The sequence below is a fragment of the Perognathus longimembris genome, chromosome 4 (genome assembly GCF_023159225.1).
Source record: "Perognathus longimembris pacificus isolate PPM17 chromosome 4, ASM2315922v1, whole genome shotgun sequence".
NCBI lineage: Eukaryota > Metazoa > Chordata > Mammalia > Rodentia > Heteromyidae > Perognathus > Perognathus longimembris.
Window position 1 is genome coordinate 14,371,958 of NC_063164.1, and position 25,597 is coordinate 14,397,554.

The following is a 25,597-nucleotide window of genomic DNA, read 5'->3' on the forward strand; positions in this document are numbered from 1 at the left end:
ATGAAAATTCTGGAGCCAGGTGATTTTATAGGTAAGTTACTATAAACTCTTCAAAGAGCAGAAAATTCCTATCCTAAGTTAACTTCACCATTACACACACAAAAAAATGATAAGATTCTGCCCAATTTTGTGTTCTTAAGTTATCATGGCCCCTCACTGACCAAAGAGCATGTACATATGCCTACATACAGATATTGATATACAGAGAAAGATGCCAAGTTAGGCTGCTAGTCCTTACATTGCTTACAAGACTGGCTGCTGGCTGGCATCAGGGAACTTAGAATATGAAAGGGTTACCTGGAGACAAGTGTCAGGCATGTTCTTTCTCAGAACTTGGGCCCGAGGCAGTAGGGTGCAGAGGCCAAGGCTAGCCTGATCCATAGCAACACACTATTTTTTTTAAAAAGCCAGATGCAAGCAACACACACACACACACACACGCACACACACACACACACGCTTGTAATCCCAGCAACTCAGGAAGCTGAAATCTGAGGAATGTAGTTCAAAGCCAGCAGGGGCCAAAAGACCCATAAGAATCTTAGCTCCAATTAACTAGCCAAAAGCCAGAACTGGGGATGTGGCTCAAATGGTAGAGCACTACCCTGTGCACAAAAGCTAAGGTACCATACCCTGGTCCTAAGTTCAAGCCCCAGGACTGGCACACACACAAAAAAATAAAGCATCTCTATCCAAAATTGAACCAAAATAAGAATTTTCACCATAACCACAACAATTAGCATTGCTTGGAAACTGTCAGTTTCCAAATGTGCAGCAGAAACAAAAAAAAAAAAAAAGAGGCAGTTATATGTCTAGAAAATTCAGGAGTTTGGCAATCAAACTCCTGATTTGGAATATCAAAATGAATATCAAAAAAAATTTTAAATAATCAGTTTCATTTGATCTCATTTTTGAGGGTTTATTTATTTATTTGGTTTTTTTGTTGATGTCATTTTTGCTACTTAAAAATATGGAATAAAATATACCATGCACAGCAGCTTTAAAGAAAACTATATAAAAATTAGAAATAGCTTGTAAAAGCAGCACAAACGGTCCATAAAAAGAAAACTCAAAGCAAATATATAATATGTGAATATATAAGCAACTCAGAAGTTGTTTCCTAGATGGCTATTCTGAAAAATGTTAAGATATCTGCCCTCGGGTTAGTTTATAGTTTTAGGAAAACAGGAGCCTGAATATACAAATAATGTCCAGACACTGTATAAAAATAGAATTCAGATCCCCAGTCCCCCTTGGAAACAAATACTTTGTCCTCAGTAAACAGCCCAGGAAGGCAGCCTGCTCTGTGTCAGAACTGTAAGAGGGCAGACCATTATTTCTAGGAACAATCTAAGAAGTTAAACTCACTTCTCTAACAATGGGTCTCCAGTCCATGAGATTTGATTCATTAATTGACTGCTCTGATTTTTTTTTTCCCTGCTTGTAACCCAAGAAGGCCAGCCAAGGAAAGCCAGATACTCATCCCTAACCAATCCCATAAAATGCGACTCTGCCAGTGAGCCTTCCTACAGCATCCCCAAGTCAGCAGGCTCCAGCTAGACACACAGACACCTTCCCTCTCCCTCCGACCTCAAAAGCTCTCCAGCCCTCTGCCTGCATGGGAGCCGCTGCAAAACACAGGTGCTGGGGACCAACTCTTGCTGTCCTGAGTCCTGAATACACAGTCTTTGCTTGTTCTCCTTTGGTTAGTCTTTGTATAATAGAGACAACAATTCCAGTGACACTCTCTTTCTTTTCTTTATTCTTACCTTTAAGTAGTTGTACGGAAGAGTTGACATTTAACCAAGAGTTTATGGATACAATATATCTTAATCCATGCCACCCCTTTCCACATTCTCACCCGTCCCTCCCCTACCCTCACCCCTTTCCTCACTCCTCTTCATTTTGTGGGATGTGCATCAATTCTTGTCTGCATTCTCCCCGCTCTTCGCCTCATTCGTCTTTCCCTCTCCCATTGACCCCACCCCACTTCTTTCTAGTACCCTTTTCCTGGTGTTTTATTTTGCTGAACTTTGATTTTGCCTTTCTGAGGATTTAGACTATTGGAGCTCTCCATTGAATCTGTAGTGTTTCTGTTAATACATTTGTCTATGCTTGCGTATCACCCAAGTATTTACTTATACTAGTATAAGCTAAATCTGGGTCCCACCTATAAGGGAAAACATGCATCCTTTTAGTAAAGCTTTCTTTTTTTTAACCATGGTAAAATAATTTTAAAGCTCACCTTTAAGGGTAAACATCTGAGAATAATCAAGAACATATTTTAAAAGGTAATAAGAGGGTACTCATTCTGCCATGCCTTACCACAATTAGTAGAATAACACACATTCGGTGGAAGAACTGACAAGGAGATTCAGTGAAATATAATATCCAGCCTTGAGATGACACTAATATATGGAAAATTTCAGTACCTAATAAGAGACTCATCCTAAGTAAAGAAAAGAAGATCTGTTCAGTCAATGAAGCGGTGACAATCAGCCATTGGGAAGGGAAAGTTCATTTAAAACCTCCCCCAGGAAGTTTCTTCCTAAGCAAATTCTAGGAAGATTGAGAAGGCAAATGACAGAAATTAACTGATTAACACAAAACAATAAAAACATACACTTGAGTATTATCTAATCTGTATCTTAATGGAATGGGAAAAAAAAGGAAATCAAGTTACTTACTTTAAAAAAAAAACAGGAAATGGTAGAGAAGATAAATTTGTTGAAAGTGCACATCACAGCAAAACCCTCTCATACTACAAATGTGTGGTAATTTTTTTAATTATTTAGTTTTAATTATTTATTTTAAATTTTTAATTATTTAATTTTAACTATTTAAATTATTGTTAAAATATTCCTATTAAAAACAAAAATGAATAAACTAAAATAAGCAAGACAAACTAAGGTGCCAGCAGCTCAGACCTATAACACTACCTATTCAGGAAGCTGAGCTCTGAGGACCTTGGCAGGCAACCAGCCAGGGCAGACAAATCTGAAAGACTCTTATCTCTAATTAACCAGCAAAACACAGAGCTGGAAGTATGGCTCAAGTGGTGGAGTGCCAACCTGTAAGTAAAGAAAGTATGAGCCCCAGTATTAAAACAAACAACTAAATACATACACAAATACAGATGTACATACACACATACATACGTATGTGCGTACATACACATATACACACATACGTGCATATATACATGTGCGTATTCATACTTAGACAAAAATTTCAAAATACTTGTAAGTTGTGAATATGAACATGGCAACTTGATTGACAGAATACAAGCAAAAGTTAATGACAAGCAAACAAAAATAAAAATATCAAGCTTAACTTTTTAGCTCCAAAATTATTCATCTTCGTAAAAATAGGCTTACCCTGCTAGTAGATTGTAAGTGGTATATTTTCCCCTGAGTTACAATTTCCTGTCAGGTTATGGGTACAATGCTTCTGAGACAATGTCACCACTTTCTTTGCTTTTCCCCATTTTCCCTCTTCCATCTCATATAGTGCATATTGAATACCAAGACTGCATTTGCTCATCTTTCTTCTCTCCATTCCTGTGCCCCTCCTTTTTCCCATCCACTGAAAAGGAAAAACAAAACAAAATGAAGGGGAAAAAAATATGTTTCCCTTCCCTGGGGTTTGTTTGGATAAAGAGTATTTTAGAAGTTCTGTGGTATAGTATTTTTGAAAGGTGTTTTGGCCATGTACATGAAGAACTCAAAGAAAAAAATCCTATCAGACCATTTAGCTAGCCTAAAACTAGAGTGATAAAAAAGAATCGGTGATGGGAATGTAAACTTGTTCAACCACTCTGGAAAGTGGTATGGAGGTTCCTCAGAAGGCTAAACATAGAGCTCCCCTACGACCCAGCAGCCCCACGTTTGGGTATCTACCCAAAAAATTACAAGGAAGACCACACTAAAGCCACCACCACAACAATGTTAATCACAGCACAATTTGTCATTGCTAAAATATGGAACCAACCCAGATGCCCCTCAGTAGATGAGTGGATCAGGAAAATGTGGTACATATATGCAATGGAATTCTATGCCTCTATCAGAAAGAATGACACTGGCCCATTCATAAGGAAATGGAAGGACTTGAAAAAAAATCATACTAAGTGAAGTGAGCCAGATCCCAAGAAATATGGACTCTACGGTTTCCCTCATATGGAATAATTAGTGCATGTTTTGGTTAGTCATAGCAGAAGGTCACAATAGCCCAATAGCTATGCCCTTATGAACACTTAAGATGATGCTAAGTGAAATGAACTCCACGTTATGGAAACAAGTGGTACATCATTGTTGTAATTACTTTCAACATGCCATGTGAAACAGTACCCTTTTTTTTTCTTTTTTTTTTCTCTCCTATTCCCTTCCCATGGTTTTACCCCTGCTATCACTGTATCTGATCTTAGTACCCTGGATACTGTATATACATGTATTAGAACTAAGGAAGGGAAAGAAAATACCAAAATCAAGAGACAAAGGATAAAAAATACAAACCATTCCAAAAGCAATACTTACAAAACCATTTGGTATAAACAACTGTACAACTAGTAGGGGGGAGAAGGAAAGGGGGAGGGAGGAGGTGGGGGAAAAATGAGGGAGGAGGTAACAAGTTGGATAAGAAATGTACTCACTGCTTTATTACATATGAAACTGTAACCCCTCTGTACTTTGACAATAAAGAAAAAAAGGAAAACTGGAAAAAAAAAAGAATCGTGCACAAAGATGCTAACTGTAGGACTACTTATAATAACAAAGAAGTTGGAAATAACTAAAATGCTTCAGAATGGAGAATTAGATAAACAAATCATTGTGCATTCAAAAGAAAATATTCTTCACTTCTAAACAATGTGTATGAAAACTTTTTTGTAACATAGAGGAAATACTCATGCCAACCATTAAAGCAAAAAGATGTAAATGAAAAAAGACATTAGTTAAGAACCATATGTTCTGAATTATGCAAACAATTTAACAAATATATAATATAGGTATATATGTAAATGTGCCTAAATGTATATATGCAAATATGTTATATGTATATGTATACATAAAGAGGAATATATAAATGTATCTAGATATATAAATACATATGTGTACATGTATATACATGCATATATGTATATGTCCATATATGTGAATATGTAACATATCATCTATCATGAGAAACAGAATGTGCCTTGATTATCTCAGGATGTTAGAATTGGGAGCTTTTTAAAAATTCTACTACTTTTTAATCACTTTTTTCCATTTTTCTATAGTACGTTGGGGAAAAAAACTGATTTAGAAAAATAAAAACTCTGTCCAGGTGTCTTTGGCCAATAAGGGATATTTCTTTAAAAAAAATAACATACTGTGTATTGGTGTCTGGGGTAAAGGGTAGCCTGAATAAATAGTCAAAGAGAAAAGGTAGATACACCTTGTGTTCAGGCCCAGCTAAATTATCTCACATAGTCCTCTCAACCTTCCAGAAATTTCCTGCTCTTGCCAAGTGCAGAACAAGGTGGGCTGTTAATCCCAGGGTGCATTGAAATCAGTAAAAGGTGTAAGATATTGTCAAGTTCCCATTCTCATTCCTGAGTTTTGAAACAGCTCCGTGGGGTCTCACTAAGATCTACAAGAATGAAAGACCCACGGAGGCCTTTTAAACCCATGAGTTTCCCAACATGCAGTGAAAAACCATATGAAAATGATATGCTACAATGCACCTTCCTCAGAGAGGACACCCAAGCAAGGCCACGAAAACAGAACAATGGATGTGTCCTCTCAGTAACATTGGCATCTTCCTAAATCTTCCTGAATCATCAGCATACAACTGGCCAGAGATGCTCCACGAATGAGACATGACTAATGCCATGTCTCTTCTTGATCTGATCAACTGCCCAATTCCCCACATGGCTCATTAACATGGAGTCGAACTCTCCCTTCTAGAACATTCCGCCAGGGCAGCAATTCTTGGGCCATGGCCACATCTGCTCCTAGTAGCATCACTCACCCCCTCAGCATCAGCTTCTCTGAGGAAGTCCCCATGCTGGGCCCCTGAGATCTGGTGCTCAAAGCTTTATCCACATAGGTGACCATACTCAACTGCCACCTGAACATAGAAAGCTTGGTGAAGGTGGAAGGAGGAGCTACAAACCTAGAAAATCCCAAGAAGGCGCAGTGCCCACAGACCCTAAGTACCATGCCTAGAAGTTGGGACTCTGCCTTCCAAACCCTAAAAGTACAGAAAAGCTAACTGCAGAACAACTTCCCTAACTAGTACTCAGTTTAAGTGGAGGCTCCTTCCTTCCTTCCTTCTTCCCTACTCCCTTCCTTCTTTCCTCCTTCCTTCTTTCTTTCCTCTTTCCTTCCTTCCTTCTTTTCTCTTTCCCTCCTTCCTCCTTTCCTTCTTTCTTGCATTCTTTCCTTTTTCCTTCCTTCTTCCCTCCTTCCTTCTATCCTCTTTCCTTCCTTCCCTCTTTCCTTCCTTCCTCCTTTCCTCCTTTCTTTCCTTCTTTCCTTTCTTCCTCCCTTCTTTCCCTTCTTTCCTTCCTTCATTCCTCCCTTCTTTTCTTCCTTGCTTTCTTCCTTCTTTCTTTCCTTTTCCTTCCTTCTTTCCATCCTTCCTTCCAAGCCTGCTCAGAACTAACACACGATGATCCCAAGCACTATGCGCCCTCCATCTGCTCTTCTAAGGGTCACCTTTATGCATTTTGGCACAGGAAAAGGATTAACCTACTAATGTCCCTGTGCTCCAGTAAAAGCCACATTCCATTTTTATGTCAGTCACAGCTGCCATCTTATCCTCATTTACCACTTTGGAACTTGAAGCTCTAAGACTTTCCTACGGTCACACAGCTAGCCTCCCCTTTACAACTGCCTCTCTTCTCTAAACCCCCATCTCTTCTCCCCCTCCATGTCTTCTTTCTCCCAGCCTTCTCTTCTCCATCTTTACATTCATCAATATTCATTGAGAACTAGTTCTAATTAGATATTGTACAAGGGCACGGATGAGACCCAATGAGACATTTATCCATGCTCTTGAAAAGGTTTCAATCTAGTTACAGAAACAAGATTAGGAAGACATGAAGCAGTCTGAAATAGCCAGATACTAATTTTATTTCTACTTCTGTTTTTTCTTTACCACAAACTCTACCCTTGCCTCGTCTATTAAAAAAAAAGTTCACTCTCATTTTTACAGTATGACACACACAAAGCTGGACTATAAAGCATGGCTTATAGAATAATAATAAAATAAACCTTAATGTACTTTCTCCTTTCCTTAAGCAATAAAAACCTTATTATTCAATAGTTACCTCTTAACACCTGAGATCCTTTGTTTCTCTGGGTATTGCAGAATGGGCAGGTTTGGCAAAGTGGAACTTTATTTTTCCACTAAAGAAGTACAAACAGCCAGGTGCTGGTGGCTCATGCCAGTAAGCCTAGTTACTCAGGAGACTGAGATCTGAGAATTGAGGTTCAAAGCCAGCCTGGGCAGGAAAGTCTGTGAGACTCTTATCTCCAGTTAGCCACTAGCAAACAAAAAGTGGAGCTGTGGCTCAAAGTCGTAGATTGCGAGCCTGGAGCAGAAAAGCTCAAGGACAATACCCAGGCCCTGGGTTCAAGCCCCATGACCAACAGAAAAAGCAGAAGTAAGTGAAGTAAGCCAGACCCAAAGAAACATAGACTGTAATGGTTTCTCTCATTGGTGATAATTAGTACACGTCTAGGATAGTCTTAGCAGAAGATCACAATAACTCAATAGCTATGCCCATATGAACACATAAGATGATGCTAAGTGAAATGAACTCCAAGTTATAAAACAAGTGATTTACCATTGTCGTTGTTATTTTCAATATACCACATGAAATTATGCCATTTTCTTTTGTCTTTTTCCCCACGGTTTTACCCCTGATATCACTGTTACTGATTTCAGTATCCTGGGTATTGTATATATGTCTATTGGAACTAGGGAAGGGAAGGAGAACGTCAAAATGGAGAGACAAATGCTGTAATCCAACTGTACAATTCATGGTGGGGGAGGGAAATGGGGAAGGGGAAGAAGGAAGAAAAATGAGGGAGAATTTAACAAGTTGGATAAGAAATGTACTTACTGCCTTCCATATTAAGCTGTAACCAATAAATAAATGAATTGACAATAAATAAATTTTTTAAAAGCAGAAGTATAAGCAAAACACCCCCCAAAACAGGGTAGTCAAACACATGTCTTCTGTAGCCTTTGGTCTGAAGATAGATTATAGAGCTGATGGCCAAGAGCTGCAGGGCCTCAATTATATCATAGTACAGAATGACGAAGGAAGTTGAGCAGAGATCACATCAAAGGTAACCAGCAAGTTTTAACTGAGGGGCATGTGCAGGGTTTCATCATAGGTCCTCACATCAGGAGACCTCTGGAAGAAGCTGCTGCTCAGAAGGGAAGAAGCAGCTAAGACTCCTGGGAGAGGTGGACACCCAAGAGAAAGAAAGGGCTTATGTTAGATGGTGTTGCTCAGTCTCCACTCTGAAAGGCTTTGCAGATGGGAGCCTTCAAACCACAAGTTCCCATGTTTCAATGGCCAGTACATTCCAGATGAGATTTCAAGAACAAGTAAGCTAAAAATTTGCTCATGTTGGGCTATTTGTAAAGATAATTTGATGTGTGAATGTGTCGGTTTGGTACCAATAGTCTTTGGAACAAAAACACCGAGGTCACCCTGGCCCATTTAGATAATGACAGTTACCCTCTCGGTATAACTCAACAACCTCTAGGAAGAAATGGCTATCACCTCTTCTGGGTGAATGCCTTCCTGTTCACTCTCAACCCTCAGAGCTCAGTCTGACCTTCAGCTACTGAGTGATTGAAGAAGACCCTTACACGGACCTTGAGTCTGTGCGATGACAATGGCCACACACCACTAGACCTTGTGCATCCTTCCCATGGAGAACAGAAACTTCTCCCTGTTCAGGATCATTGGAGTATACTACTCACAGGTAAACTACCAACCCTGCCTCTCCATTGACTTCTTGTCCTCTTAACACATACATATAAGCACACGTGTGTGCAGGTACACACACACACACACCTAAATACAGGCTCTCTTTTTTTATATAATTATAGACCAAACAGTTACATAAACATCAGAAATTAACTGTAAGGTTCTCCTTGTGGTATCTGAGGTCTATATGTACAAATAACAATAAAGCTTCTCAAAACTTTCTTTTAAAATAGTTTTTACATCCAATGCCATCTGATGCTCATTGGTAAAGAAAAACAATTCGTCCATGAAACATTTAATAAACTGCTTACTCACCAACCTAGTTTCTGAAAGAACACTTCTTTTGGCACAAACAAAGGGATACTTTAAAAAATAAGAAGTAGCTATGTCCTGAGAATACAAGGTTACCACCGCCCCCCCCCAACTCAATGTAATTACTAGATGCTAGCCATCTAATGGATACTCTGTGTCAAACCCCTGAGAAGACAATCATATGATATTCTTAGAGATTCTCTCTCAAAAAAAAAAAAAACCTAATGCTGATTACAGTGAGAAAAGGAGCCGACTCTAAAAAGGCTAGCCTGACCAGTTGGGATCGGCCCCAGTGAAAAGTGCACTAAATTGAGGTCATTTTCTGAATAATTTTATCTTACCTTTCCTCCCTCATCTCAAGAAAAAGTGTACAGAGCCCAGCTGAAGTGTGCGTTATTGTATGTTTGTTATTGCTTTTGTTTTCATTATTTACTTAATCAGCCAGATGAATCTATTATCTGCCACCAGGTGCAAGGTAGAGCAAAGGATCAGGAAGTAGCATCCTTATCATATCTTTACCAGCTATAGGAGGAAAAGAAAATCCCTACAGCCCTATATCCCAGCAGTGTGACACATTTTTGTCAGTTTCCTTTTCCTCTGTAGGTGAAATTTAACCAGTACTTTGTTAGCTAAGGTCTAGTCATTCCCTGGGAGAAAATTACAGGAGTGAAGATGTAACCTCTGCCATCCCACATATGAGCTTAAAAGGATAGATTTCTAGGTTGTGCCTCCGTTTTGAAATGAGGTTGTAAAAGGAAGTAGTTGGTTGCAATGGATTGAAGGGGCAGAAGGGCCAACATTCACTTACACTACTCCAAAATAACAGAGAAAGAAGATTTCCACCTTATTACAGTCGGAAGGAGGATAATAAAAATGTTCCCTGATGGGCCAAAGCAAAAGCCATGATGGGGTAAATGGTAACAACATTTTAACTTTGCCTTATTGAGATTCACACACTTGCTTCATTATCAAAACAGCCTCTAGATTAAAAATGACGTAATGGGATGCTTGAACTGCCTAGTGATGGGCTGGCCTGGCTGCCACCCTGTCAACTGCGTGTCCATAACTGTTTCCCCTGACATTCTTCTGGGCTATTTCAGCCCACTTTGAAATCCTCCCGGGCCTTCCGTCCTCCCTGTAAAGCAAAAGCCTGCCAAAGGAATTCGGCACATTTGGACAGACTTTATTAAACAACTTAATCCATCTCTGCCTGCCTAGTGTGTCCTAGGGGGTCCTAATTAATCAATAAACATTTATTGAGTGTTCTAATGTGAATAATAGTTCTGAGTCAGGTGCTGTGGGGCCTTCAAGGATCTCGTTAGGAAAATGGAGCACACAGCCACCGAGGAGGCTTCCTGGCAGGATGAGTTAGCACATGGGGGAAAGAAAGTCACATCTGTAAAGGACTCTGAGCTACAACACAAAGTAGATGCCTTACACACAGCCTCATTTAATCTGTATGAGTCTGCTAGGGCTGCTGTAACAAAGTACGAGAGAGCAGATGTCTAGAACAACAGAAATTTATAGTACAAAATCAAACTGCTGGGTTTATTCTGTTGGCTTCATTCCTTAGCTTGAAGATGGCATTTTTCTCCCTTTTGTCCACTCCTCTATGAGTGGAAATAGTTGTACAAATTTACTCTTCTTATATCCTGATGTCCCACTTATGTTGGATTAAGATCCACCCTAAAGACCTGATTTGTATTTAATTACCTCACTAAATATCTCCAAGTAGGAGGTCCTGGGGGTTAAAACTTCAATATATGAATTTGGGAAGCCACAATTCCAGATCATCATGATCCTACAATGGAAATGGGAGCATGTCAGACAGAGCTCCTCTACTAAAAGGAAAGAAGGAAACCAGAAAATCTGACCTAAATCATAGGTTAGGATTATGGTTAGCTGTGAATGACACTGATTTGAGTGCCATAGAATGTTATTTCTTCAGAAGATAACAAACAGAACTAGTGGTAAGATGGCAAAGCGCACACTTACTCCATGAGGCTCAAAATGAGATGAGTCTGGGTATCAAAAGAGAGATTCTATTTGAAAGAGAAAAGAGGAAGAGTACTGAGAACCAAAAAAGACAGATCGGACAGGACGGGACAGGAGAGGACAGGACAGAAAAAAAAAAAAGTCCAGTGAAACAGACAGGTGACAGAATAGACTTGGAAAGCATGCATAACTCCAGTCCCAGCTCCTCAGGCTGGGAGAGCCAAAGCCTCTCCCACAAGCTAAGGCAGACAGCCTCTGCAGCACACTGACAGACCCAACTGTGTGATAAGTCCATTTCCTGAACAAGACTTAAATCCCAGGGAGAGAGAGGGACTTGGCAGGACAGGCCGGCCTTGGGTAAGGCAGTCTTTCACTCCTCATATCTCAAAGGGCTGTGGCACAGTGCCATCTGGAGAGTGTGTCTTTAGTTTGAGACAGATTTGGGGGGATCCTGGAAATGAGAAACAGTCATAACCCAGGCTGTCTTGAGACACTCAGCTGCAGGGTCTGGTAGAAAGATAACAAAACACTTGGAGGGGGAGGATCTTTGATACAGGCCAGCTGAGAAGTTAACAGGCGCTCAGGAAGCAAAAGGCTCAGAGGAGTCACTGGCTATGTCCTGCCCTGTAGAGGGGCGTTCATGCCGGAGGATCATTTAGGCAACAAAGCACTACACCCTCAGCTGGCAGAGGGCTGGGGTTCAAGAAGCTGCTGGCTGGCTATGGGGAGGCAGCAGGAAGGCAGGGTTCGAAACCAAACCATCCTGGGGGTTTGAGAAACAATCACAGCTCACAGTGTCATGATACATAGTATTGAAGAATGAGATGCCATAAGAGATGGTCATGGAGTGTTGGGGACAGCTGTGCCTTTAAGAGGCCACAGCTGGCTTTAGCCTTTAACAGGAAGAGAAGCCCCAGCCCCTGGGGCAAGCACGTGTCAGCCCTTGGGGGATTGTGATCCGACCACAGAGGAAGTTTCATGACATCACCTGATGGGCATCCCAGTCAGCCAATCAGTCAGTCACCCCAAGTCCTTCCCCTTCCGCCTTTGTCATCGTAATAAATCCTTCTCCTCGCCATCTGGGCGGCGGAGACCCATTCAACCATCCAGCCGTCTCCTCGTTATCTTTGTCCTGCGGCTCCTGACACATTATGGGGGGCCAAGGAAGGGATTTCGGAATCCCACTTCAGCTTAGAGCAGTCCGGTAAGGACACACCTTACTGCTTCTGCCGGTATGAGGGGTAGGGCGGAGTTTCTTCCATAGAATTAAGGTTCAGGCATTCCCCCGGGAGATAGCGGGGGAAGGGATCCTAGAGACCCCAACATTTGGGCATCTCCTCCGGAGAAGTGAGGAGAAGGGGTCCTCAGAGGCCCCGACAATGGAGAGGGAAAGACTTTGCCATGGGTGAACAAAGAAATTTAAGAAGTGCCAGGGGCTCAGAGAGTGAAGGGCCTGATAGTTGGTGGCCCATCCCTTCCTGGTTAGAATGAGTTCTCTTGTCTATGGACCAGTGCAGACACAACACCAAGCCCATGGTTGGCAGAGCCTTTATCATCCAAGGCCTGTCTAATGGCTGTGGAAACTTATTTCCAGGTGGGATTGAGAGCTCTGGGCTTAGGCCCTGACTCATTCAGTATCTTCCACCCTTCTCCTCTCCACAAGGTGAGCATCTGCTGGGTAAAATCTGAAAGAACAGAGACCTGCAGGCAACAACATCTGACACCATCCATCCTTTACCACCAGTGCAGGACTCAGTGCTTTGTGAGCCTTCAACCATCAGGCTGGGTTGAGGGATACCCGGGGGGCACATGTATACTGCCTCCAGGCTCACAAACAAGGGAACCTGTGCAGCAAGTGAGAAACTGCCAGCTGCACAGACTAAAAAGCACTGTAAAGAAAGGAATGGCCTCCAGCACACACACACACACACACACACACACACACACACACACACACACACAAGTTCAAAGGTGGAAGTATCACAGAAGTGAACAACTGATCAGCCCTACCTAAGCCCACACACAACTCCAAACCATACGTGAGGGAATACAGGAACCTGCAGCAGGATTCGTGTTGCCTAGGTGGTGCTCGACCAAGGATCAGGCCTGGTGCCCTGAGCCAGTTCAGTGGTGAGAACTGCACTATTGCCCTCCTACTACACAGTCCTACCTGAACGAGAACTCTTTGACTGCAGGACTAACAGGGGATTAATCTCTAACCAGTGACCTGGCCTCAGATGTGTAAAATCTCAATTCAGAAACACAAGAAATATGAAAAAAACAAAGCACTGGGCACTGGTGGCTCACATCTTGTAATCCTAGCTACTCAGGAGTCTGAGATCTGAGGATGGCAGTTCAAAGCCAGCCGGGACAGCAAAGTACCTGTGAAACTCGTTATCTCCAATTAACCACTCAAAAACCAGAAGTGGCTCAAAGTAGTAGAAGGCTAACCTTCAGCAAAAGAACTAAGGGATAGGCCCTGAATTCAAGCCCCACAACCCAAGGTGGGGAAAAAAAGCAACATGACACCTTCACCTTCAGTAACAGATACTATGGCAAGCGAGGAGTGAAACAGTGCAAAGAACTCCAAAGCATACAATAAATGATGAACAAAATGAAAGGGCTCATGTATAAAAAGTTGACTGAGTTCAATTAGTATAGAAATAAGCACTTGAAAGAACTCAAAGAGAATTCAGATAAACTACCAACTCAATATGAGAAATGCAGGATATAAAAGAGGAATTGATCAAGATATATAAATCCTGGAAAAGAATGAAACTGAAGTCCTAGACATAAAAAGCTAACTAATCAAATCAAAAGCTAAATGGAAAGTCCAGTAGAGCAGACCAAACTGAAGACAGACATCAGGACTCAAAGACAAAGGACATGTATTAGATTAATCAGGTGAAGAAGAAGGGGAACACAAAGAAATTCAAATGCAGGGTATATAACCACCAGAAACCTATTAAAAGTACAAATCATCATGGACTCAGAAGAAGAAGAGGTACAGTAAAATAATGAGATAGAAAACATATTCAATAAATAAGAGGGGGGAAAAACATTCCCAAGTCTTAAGAAAAGGTTTCAAGTGCAGGAGACTTTCTAGAACAGCCAGCAGACAAGATCAGGAAAGAACTATGTACTGTAGTTCAAACATGAAACAGAGAGAACAAGAATATTGAAAACTGAAGAGAGCAACAAAGCACATAGAATGACAAACCTATCAGAGTAATAGCAGATTTTTGACACACACACACACACACACACACACACACACACACACACACTCAACTAGCATGGCTTAGAGAGATGTATTTCAAGCCTGCAAGATTCCAGCCACGGCCACAATGGCAATCATAATAACCAGTAGGGGTGGAAAGCAAGTGTTTCTGAGCCAAATGGTTTGGAAAAGACTGCATCCCCTGTTGAATCAACAGTACATATCAAAAATAAGTAAATAAATAAATAAAAGCAGGCTCTATGAAGTCTTGTAAAAGGTTGTATTTAATGTAAGCTAATTTAACATGAACTGTGTTTTTCAAACAACTGTAGCTTGTTCCTTAAAGTTTTGTTGGTTGATGACTTGATCTTGAATACTGCTTCACTTGAAACCAGTGTTTGAAATGTACTTCAGGACATGGGAATTGCTGCTTGCATTTGAAGTATTGCTTCCAGGCGAGAAAACAAAAGTTCAGGGAAGTTTGTCTAAGTTGGGGGAGGCAGCCCTGATATTCAAGCCCATGTCCTCATCCCCAGCCATGTGGAATAATTTACATGTGAAGGGCCCTTTCCAAAATTTTTTCTTATTTATTACATTTCACATGACTAAACATGGTAGATTTTCATTAAACATTTCTGTTTTCACCTAGTAGTACCGGATAGCACCAGCTAAGCTGATGCTCAGTCCTTTCATTTGCAATTACCTTACACATGTACATACTTGGGCTTATTCTAGAAGCAAAGTCGCTCAGAGTTCAATCCCTTACCCACAGCTACTCAGTCAATATAGGATTGGGAACTCTTTCTGTGTCCTATATTTCCTCACTATAAATATTCATCAATCCTGAAGAAATAGTTATTGCGTGTTTACTATACTCTAAGTGCTGTTCTAGGCTCTGTGGGGCACACAAAACACCTAAACATCAATGCGGCATGTTGAAAATGTATTATAGGTGAAATCTTATGTGAAAAATAGGTACAAGGTTAAGCAAGCTGTGGGTACTTTCCCAAGAAGTCTACTATGTGTGAAGGACCTCAATGTCCAAGTAAGCACAGTGAAAGGCAACATGAGATCAGGGCAAGTCTTTTGTCCATCTGTTTAATGGGGAGAAGGTGTTAAGAGCTAAGGTTGAAGCATCCTTTCTAATTGCCCTTGCCCTGGGTAGGTGGCAGGACTTTCTTCTCTGCAGGTGAGAAAAGCAAAGTTCTAAAAAGCTGTTGGGCTCCTGAATTTGCAGCTGAATACGGGAAAGCCTCTCACTGAGAGCCTTTACAGGGCTGCAAATTGGAATCACCTGGGGAGGTTTTAAAACACAGATGTCTAAGGTTCCATCCTGACTTCTTGAATCAGAATCTTGGGACGTGGTGCTTTATGAGTGCCTTTGTTTTTCAAACTTCCCTCAGGTGATTTTGGCATGGTCAGGTTGAAAACTGGCTTTGAGTTCTTGCAGCAAGCCCAACAGGTGAGAAGAAAACCGAGGTAAGAGAGAATAGATTTTTAAAAATGGGGGAATGTTGGACTTTAGGAACATGGTGGAAGAAGATTCTGGGTGTCCTGGTAAAAGACCAAAAATGAAAGTATGAAAGGACTTCAGGAAAAAAGGGCTAAAGCCCTCTATCTTCATGTTTCCCACTGCCATAAAAGAATAGCTGAGCCTAGATGGTTTATAAAGAACAGATTTATTTGGTTTGCTTGTAGAGGCTGGGGAGTCCAAGAGTGCCTTCATGTGGAGAGGGCTTTTGTGGTCCCACGGCAGAAGGCAGAAGGACAAATGGTGGTCTAACTTACCTCTCCTCTCCTTGACTAACCAACTACTTCAATAACAGCATTGATCCATTCCACATGACCTTACTGCCCCTTGCCAGGCCCCACCTCCTAATACAGTTGCATTGGGGGTCAAGTTGCCAACACATGATCTTTGAGGAACAACACATTCAAACCATAGCATCCAAGAACTGCCCGTCCAAAGAGTATGTGGATAAAAAGTTAATTACTAAATAAATAAAAATAAGTTAAAATATGAAGGCTTGGGAGGCTGCAGGTGTATGTAGCTCAGTGGTAAAGTACTATAGTACTCGCCTCCTAAAAATGAGACCCTGAGTTCAATCCCCAGGACTTCCAAATAAAGGGGTCAGAAGCCCCAGTAACCTTTAATATTAAAAAAAAAATGTATCAGGTGTTCTCTACCAATGGTTTGTGAGGGTGCACATTCCAAGGTTTTAGAAATGGTATCCAGCCAATGTTAAAGCATCTTAGAGCCTCTGGAGATGCAGAAAATCTAAAAACACTGCTCTGGAGCATTTTTTTAACACAATTGAGCCTCCCTGGGTATAGTGAAATAAAAACTACAAGAGGACCTACGAGCTATAAATGTTTGCTGTAGGTAGGTCACATCTGCACTAAAAGTTTGGCTGTAACACCTTGTCTAATCTTTACAACAATCACACCAAATGAGCCCAGCCTGTTACAGATGAGAAGACTGAGACACAGAGAAATCACGGAAGTTGCTGGAAGTTCCACATCTTCGGAGCAGAAAGACTGAAATGTGACTTTGACAAATCCGTGTTTTATGCTGCTTCATTTTCCTTCATAGTAACATATTACGTATATTGTTTTCATGGTCCAATTTTTGACTGAATATTGTTGGTTACATCTTGGCTGGATTTCTTTTCATGTGAGAGATGGAGATGAGTAACATCCACATTTAATGAGAGGGTGTTTGGGAACTTGATGATACACACATAGGGAGGATTCTGAACAGGGAAATTGATCATCGCATTTCATATAAATCTCACAAGGAGCCTAAGAGAACCTCAGAGAGGTTAAGAATCTTTCCCAGTCCCCACATGTACACACACGCACGCACACACACACACACATACACACATGGCTAGGATTCAAACTCAGGCCTATGTACACACATACTTTTACACTCATACCCTTCCACTGCTCCTCTGTCTCAGTCTAACCTCACAGCCTGACCTGACGGGCGGTCATTCACAAATAAACCCTTTAATGTGTTTCTCTACTATCCCTTCCCTATGGGCTTCCCAGATCCCTCTCTCCTGCCTGTCCCACCCTATGGAGACAGGCACCCAGCTCTGACTCTGCCAACAGGACTAGCCTGTACTCAAAACTCCAGGAAGTGATTTTAGGTGGCAGTTAGGACAGAGTCCATACTGTCTTCCTCTGGTCTATGGAAAATACAGTTGGAGAAAAAAAAAAAAAAACAGAATTCTTCAACAGCCAATTGGAACCTGCAAGACATTTCACTTCAGACAAAAGGATTAAATTTCCTGGGCAGAAAGCAGGAAGGCAGGATGCTCTCCAGCTGCTCCATCATGCCCAGGCCCAGCTGTGTCCAGAATGACATCAGGCTAGACAGGAAGGACCCAGCCTGGGACCAGCTGCTCTGTCAAACTACCTGGTTGCCAGGAGGGTTTGGCAAAGACCTTCCTCGAATTAGAAAAAAAAAAAATCTCATCTCACCAGATACAAGGTTAGGTAACGAGCTGAGTGAGACAAGCGCAAGACCCCTCTGCTTCGGCAGGGTGGGGAAGAGTGTCTGGGAAAGCAATGCCCCTGGCACAGTTATAAGAGTATTAAAAAGGCAGCTTGTTGATGACAGCATCCGGCAATGCCAGCAAAACCATCCAGCTCTTTGCATCTATCTCAACGTGCTGAACCAACTGGGCTGGACTACCAAGCGCCCAGATATTTGGTCAAACATTGTTCTGGTTATTTCTAAGAATGTGACTAGATGTGATTTGCATGTAGGTTTATGTACATAGAGTAAAGTGGACTGTCCTCTGTGTTGTGGGCAGACCTCGTCTGGTCAGCTAAAGACCAGGATAATAAAAGCCTACCTCCTCCCCTTCTCCAGCAAAGGCGATTTCTGCAGCAGATACCTTTGGACTTGAATGGCTACTGAGATGCTTTCCTGGATCTCCAGACTGCTGATCCACTCTATAGAAAATAGACTTGCCCAGCCTCCATAGTGAAAGAAGGCAATTCCTTAATGTAAATCTCATTATATTTGCAACCTCTTGATTTCTAGTTCCCTGGAGAATCTTGACTAATATACCCATTCAGTAGCATTAGTATCTCCTGAGAGCTGGTTAGAAATGCAGAATCCCAGTCCCTACTCCCAGCCCATTCAATCAGAATCTTACCAACTTCCTTGGTGAACCTCTGCATACATTAAAGTTTAAGAAGCACTGAAATGAGGACCCTCTTATTTGACAGATGAGCAAAGAGCTCTAAAGAGATCAAGAGGCTCCCTAAGTCCTGTAGCCAGACCATGGCAAACTTTCAATGGATAATATTTATTTATCTACATACATCACTTCTCCTTAAGTTTACTTGTTTAAATTATCTCAACAGCTGTATGTAGTGTGCAAATGAGAAATATTATCCCCAACTTACTTATGAAGAAATGGAGGCAAAGCATAGAAATTTTAAGTAACATGTCCAAGGACATATAAGAACTGGAAGTGGTAAAATTCAAGCCAAGCATTCTACCTCGTTTTTCTCCAATGCTATAGGGCAAGGGTCTGCAGACTTTCTGTAAAGGACCAGAAAGGAAAAAGAAAAACAAATGCATTTTGTGGACCATGTAGACTAGGCTCCATTACAACCATTCAGCACCAACATTGTCTCAGGAAAGCAGCTATAGACAATAAACCAATGGACATGACTGTGTTCCAATAAAACTTTATTCATAAAAACAGGCAGTGGGCAAGATCTGTCCCTGGGTTATAGTTTGCCAGCACCTGCATCCTATTGTACATTGTCTAATTCATGAGAGTATAACCTCTATCCTAGCCTTGATATCCTACTCAGAGTTATCAAAAGGAGAAAGGGGTTCCCTGGGAGGAATAAAGCCCCACCCAGAATATCATATAGCAAAGAATATTTGTCTGGAGGAATGGAAGCTCTTTTATCCTGATCCAACAGGGATTTAAGCCAAACAAAGCAGACACCACCAGAGATACTGCATATAGTTGTGCGGAACGTGCATATGGTGAGCCTGAGCTGGCTCCAGAGGGGGCCTAAATCCTTCCTACTTACTGCTCTCCAGGTAAGCCTCTGGCTTGGGATGTACCAGCTGGAGAGGGGCGTGCCTCTGTTAATTGTCGTGCCCAAAGGGGGTTCATTTCTCCAAGCCTTCTCCCAGATGGGACACCTCTGCTATTCTGCATGAAGAAAGTACCAGCCAGCAACAACCCTGGGTAACTCCAAGTCCTGCTGTATGCTGAGCTTCCCCTCCCCTCAAACCCTCCTGCTACAAAGCCCGGGCCACTATTGCTTCAACATAGTTGTATGGCAGAAAGGGCACTGAAGACAAAAGGAAAGACACCCCAGCAAGTCATGTCTGACTCAGGAAACAAAGCTGGGCACCATCCTTTAATGTTTGCATTCATTAATGTTCCTGTCAATTTTAAACACTGGGGTAGAATTTCCAGACTTTGCAGATCATTTAAAAGCTTAAGGGATTATCAAACCAGTCATTTAAAATGACATTTTCACTGCACAAATATTATTCTATTAAAGAGCACGCATGGCACAGGCCGTGATCAGCTTTGGCAGGGTTACAGGGCCTTCCTCCATCGCAAACCCCACTGTTTCCTCATAAAGCTGTCAAACCCCCGCTTAATGAAACATATATAAATGTGATGATGTTAGCCATGTCACTGCAAGCTAATTCATTCTGGCTTTTTCCCATTGCGCTACCCTGTGAAGGCTTTTATCATTGTATCCTCTTAGGATCACCCCCCAGCAGGTCTGTCCTGGGCCTAAGGAGATGAAATCTAAGAAAGTGTTTAATTTCCAAACAGGTCAAACATCTTACCTAAATAAATAACCAACAGACCTGGCTTAGTATGTGGGAGTAGTATGCACCAGGCAGACCCTTGGGGTTTTATTAGGAAAGGGATACTATAGGATGAATAAACAGCTCTGATCTCTTCCCTAGTCCTTTGACCTGATAGAGAATTGCTAACTTCAGATCTTGGGAGGTATGTTTCCTTCTCTAATTACAGAAAAAGAATCTGCTGGCACAATCAGGGCTCAGCCCAACTTTTCTGATTTCTACATTTGTCTTTCAGAAATTTTACCTGTAAGGGTTTGGGGTTTCTGCCCTTCCTGTCATCTTCTATGTTGTTTCTCAAAACCTAAGAGGAATAAGGAGGGGCTTTGCTGTGTGGTTTTCTTCAGCAGTCCAATAGGATAAACATAATTGTGATGGGAAATGTGGAAGCCTTTGCAGATTCTAAATTCTCCCAAGTTCAAATTCTTTTATAGGGGACAAGAGAGCAGGGTGAGCAAAACGATCAAACTCGGGAGAGTTGGTGAAGCCAAGGGTCACTCGGCAACTGCCTTCATGAGTGGTGTCTGCACTCATACTTTCTGAAATGCACTGTCTCCTATTTAAAGGAGTCATAACTTTTCCAAAGAGCAACCGTTTCCAGGAACATTCTCTTGCCCACAAAATTACTTTACTGAACATATGTCCCTGAGGAAAACTCACAAATTGGTCCAAACAACTAGATGTCACTATTTTCAGTTGCAGGAATCTGCTTACATCAGTGACAAGCCCTAAATACTGAGGCACTAGGGATTGTCCCTTATAACAGTTCCACTTGTGACCGGGCTTTCCCTTGAGCCCCAGGAAAAACCTTGGGGGAATCTACAACCAGGGGATTTCTGAGCACAGAAGGCAAGCTAGGTTCTTGTCTCTTTGTCTAGCTTCCACTTTTGACCATCCCCAGCCATTCCAACCACCAGCCCAGCCACCTCCATGTCCTTTGATACCAGATGCCACATGGACCCCTGGCTCCAGCTTCCAGCACCGTCTGGGGGGCAGAGGCCTCTAGGTAGATGCTCACTTACCCTGCGTCCCCCCACTAGGGCAATTGCTTCCCTTGGAGAGAGAACTACAGTTCCCAGAATGTAGCTGGGAAATGCTGAAACAACCATATGATTTGAGATTTTTTTTTTTAGGTTAAAAAAATATCATCTTCTAGATGATTCCATGGCAGTTTTCATATTGCTTTGGACAAGTCAGGCATCTTGTTTACTTTTGTCCAACTTAGCATTTGGCAAACTTCTTTGGCAACTAAAACTATACTCAAGTAACATGTGACCAAGGAACACATTCTTAGAAATTCTGATAGGACACTGATTAAATATCAACAGCAACAACAAACCACAACAAAAGAAACCCAAAGGGCATGAACTCCACAATCCCCCAACAGTATATTTTCAAGTCAACACAGAAACTTGCAAGAAATTCAGCAACATGTTCATTCATAATAATTCTGACTTTGCAAAAGCCAACAACCTACCCTTCTCCCTACTGTACTATTAATGAATGCAAATGCTGCATGGTGTGTGCATCTGTGAACAACAGACACAAAGATATTTGTGTGCAGACCTCCCAAGCCATTGAGAGGAGAGGAAAATTTGTTGCTAGGAAGAAACCTAACTACACACTGCCAACACCAATAGCCTTCCTCCACAACTGCCTTGGTGCCTATGCCAAAAATCATTCTCCTTCCCTTTAGAATTCTGCCCTTCTTTATCCATGAAAACTAGGGGAAGATTATTTTGATTGGTATTAGACAGCCACCTGCAGCTCCATCTTTAGCTCTTATTAACGCTCTCTTTTATGCCCTTTCACAACAGCTCATTGAAGAAGACAAGTGGATGTTTGAAGTTACCCAGTTCTATCTCTAGTGATTTTCTCAAGTTAACAACCTCCATACCAGCCAATTGTGCTGGCTGGGGGTGGTGATAATCTCTTCCCCAGGGTTGTGGTCAGGAATTAAAGGGTCTGGGATAAATTACAGAAGCAACCTCTGCCAACAATTCGCCTCTCCTTCATCTTACCCCATGCTTCCTTAATGTGTTCTTCTTTTAACACAATGTTCAGGTGCTTTTCACCCATCCCTTCCCTAAATTCCTCTAATAACTCAAGCCTCTATGACATTCTTACACATCACACTTACAAGGAATTGGACTTATGCATTTGCAATCTCCAATTAGGAACAGCACCTTTAAATACTATCTTAAAATTATTTCTATCCAGTTTCCTACTGTTCACTCCCTTCATTTTAGAATCCCCAGTACTCCAACCTCTAGCCCCCACTAGACTTATAAAAATCTCTGTATTTGGTTATCCAGTTGGATTTTACAAGAAACTACCTATGCAAATTCTTCGTTGCCATTCACACAGTATTGTGACCATGATTTGAGGACAAGCTCTCTGGGCATTGATTATCCAACCAAGTTGAAGATGAAGCCAATGATGACTTGGGTGTTCTGAGTCAGTAGCTGAAGGAATTCAACCAAGTCTATGCTGGTCTCCATGAATGACAAAAAGAGAGGACCCAGTAACCCAAGGCTGACATCATAAAGCCAAAGTTGAAGATTCAGATAAGGCCCTTCTTAGGATGAAACTCCATGGGTAGGCAAAGGGAAGAGTCTTTCATTCCTCCAACGTTGTCCTATCTTCTCCTGCTGACACCTATCCCAACCACATCTACCTTGTGATAAATTTCTGGTATACAGAAATTAGACAGTTTTCTATTTCTTTGTTTCTAACAAGTGAATGTATAATTTCTATACTAATAATGTTCCCTATCCCCCTATACAGACAGGTGAAAGTAGAACTTTCTATTGGAAGAGTTAAGATGATTAGAAGAACTCAAAGGGAAAATCCTAAAGAAGTAAATCAACTAGAATACAAATCCTGGCTTTGCCACTCCTGGACTGGATTGCCTTAACTTCTCAGAGCCTTCACTTCCTTGACTGTAAAATGGAGATAGTAACAAAACCTCTTGTACCAGGGACATGATGAGGGTTAAAAGAGAGGCTAGCTTGCAGCGCCTAACAAGCACTTATTACTATTTGTCCTGTCTGAATTACTAAGAGGAAAAAAAGCAATAATAATAAGTGAGCTGTCTATTCTAACCACAGTGAACAACTGTGGTTGTTGACAGCTGTCTTATAGCCTACTCTTTTGTCATCAAAGAGTCCTTCCTCTTCCTAGAGTAAGTAGATCCAGTTACTAGGAAGTCCACAGAGTGAAAGCAGTAATTCAGTACTTTCTGAAAAACTGTAATGATGTGTTAGCAAATTTAGAAGGGCCAAGACAGCCAAAATCTAGATGTGCCTTCCTAAAATATTTAAGGCAGGAAGTTATCATTAGGATCTTGAGTGTTCCCATATGTTAAAGACTTGGTTGTCAGACCATGGTGTTATGGGGAAGTGAAAAGGAGAGCCCTTAGGAGGTGGAGCCCAAATGGGAGGAAGTTAGGTCATTGGGGGGGTGTACCATTGAAGGGATATTGGGACCTTGGCTTTTCTCTGTCTCTCTCCTCTCTTTCTTTGCTTCCAACTTCCATGACAGAAACAGCTTTGTCTGTCAGGTGCTTTCACCATAATGTGCTAGGGCTACAACAGGCCCAGAGCAATTCAGCCAAGGGATCATAGACTGAAATCCTTGAAACTATGAGCCAAAAATGAATCTTTCCCCTTATTGAGTTGACTTTCTTCTTTATTTGGGGTATCAGTGGAACTCGCATATACTGGGACAACTCCCAAGCATATCTCTTATCCTTACTACAACCAAAAGTACCATCATTCCCTATTTTACGCAAGGTGCAGGCAATCTCAAATTAAAACAAAACAAAAAAATGATCCTTGCAAAATCAAGCAGCCTGTAGGTGACAGAAGAAGAAAGTGAATCTAAGTCTGTCCCCAAATTCCATCCCATCCCTTCCAGCACACCCCATACTAAACATAATCATCAAGCAGAAACTCACCAGAGAAACTTATTTCTCTTTCATGGGTTGCTGAAAGAAAGAAAATATCAGGTAACTCCAGAGAGAGAAGATTTAATATTGTTTTATGCAAATCCACCATTCCCTAGCACCACCCCACACTCTACCCCTAATTAATCAGTAAATTAATTAGGAAGGAAATCAAGCTCAAGTGGAAAAAAATCTCTATGGCAAACTACACAAGACAGATACATTGTCTGCTAAATGTATATCTTATGATAGTTCAGAAGTTTCCAGAATCCTGAATGATCCATCCATTCTCAAGAACTAAAATAATGGTAGTAATAAAGGCAGATGTGAAACATCATAGAGCCTTGGTTTTTTGTTTGTTTGTTTTATTAATGCTGGAAATGGTAGGCAACTAAGCCTGCTTACTCACCTAAGGAAAACCTTAATCTGCAGATGCCTGAGAGCACGGTGTTAGGAATAGTGGAGGAAAGGCCTCCAGGAGTCCTTAAAGTAGGAATAGAGCTCTGGAGTTGGCTTACTGGGGGAAAATGCTCCATAAGCTGTGTTCTCTGCACTCACTCATGCTAGCTCTTTCCTGTCCCCTCCTCCAGCCACTCATAGGAAGCCAAAACGAAGGACATAGTGGACATAGTGGGTGGGCAGCTCTGTACACCGGTTCAGAATCACCAGCCAACCCCACACTGTACACGGGAAGGAAGCAACATTGTCAGTCACACCTTCTCTGAGGACAAAGGTCAAAATGGCGCTGCATCTTAGCTCAACCACTGACTAGCTATGAGCAATTACTTTTACTAAGGAAGCCCACTGAGTGGTTAGGTCGTTTTCTGTTTCCCATCACTAATACAGTTACATGGGTCTCCCATCTGCATTGCTCAGAATCACCTCCCCTGGCAAGGTGCTCTAAGGCAGGAAGACAGTATCCATGGCAGATAATGCTGGCAACCAAGTCAAGATATCATCGAAGCATGCAGGGAGCTCCTCTAGACGTACTCTCAAGAAGCCCAGCCAGGTCCAAGTGGAGTTTAGAGCCACAAAGCTTCTTCTCCGTGATCCACTCTCTTGAGGTTTACCTCACCTAAAAGTTAAGGCATGATACCGGGAGAGGAAGTGCCAGGCCCTGAACCATTCTTCACTGTGACCTCTTAGCCTTGAGAATGAAGAGCCATTCACAAAGGACCAGTAAACATAGCTCGAGAAAAGAGCTCCAGTACTGTCCAATGGACTTTACTCTCTTGTGGGGATCTGCTTAAACACCAAGAAAGATGA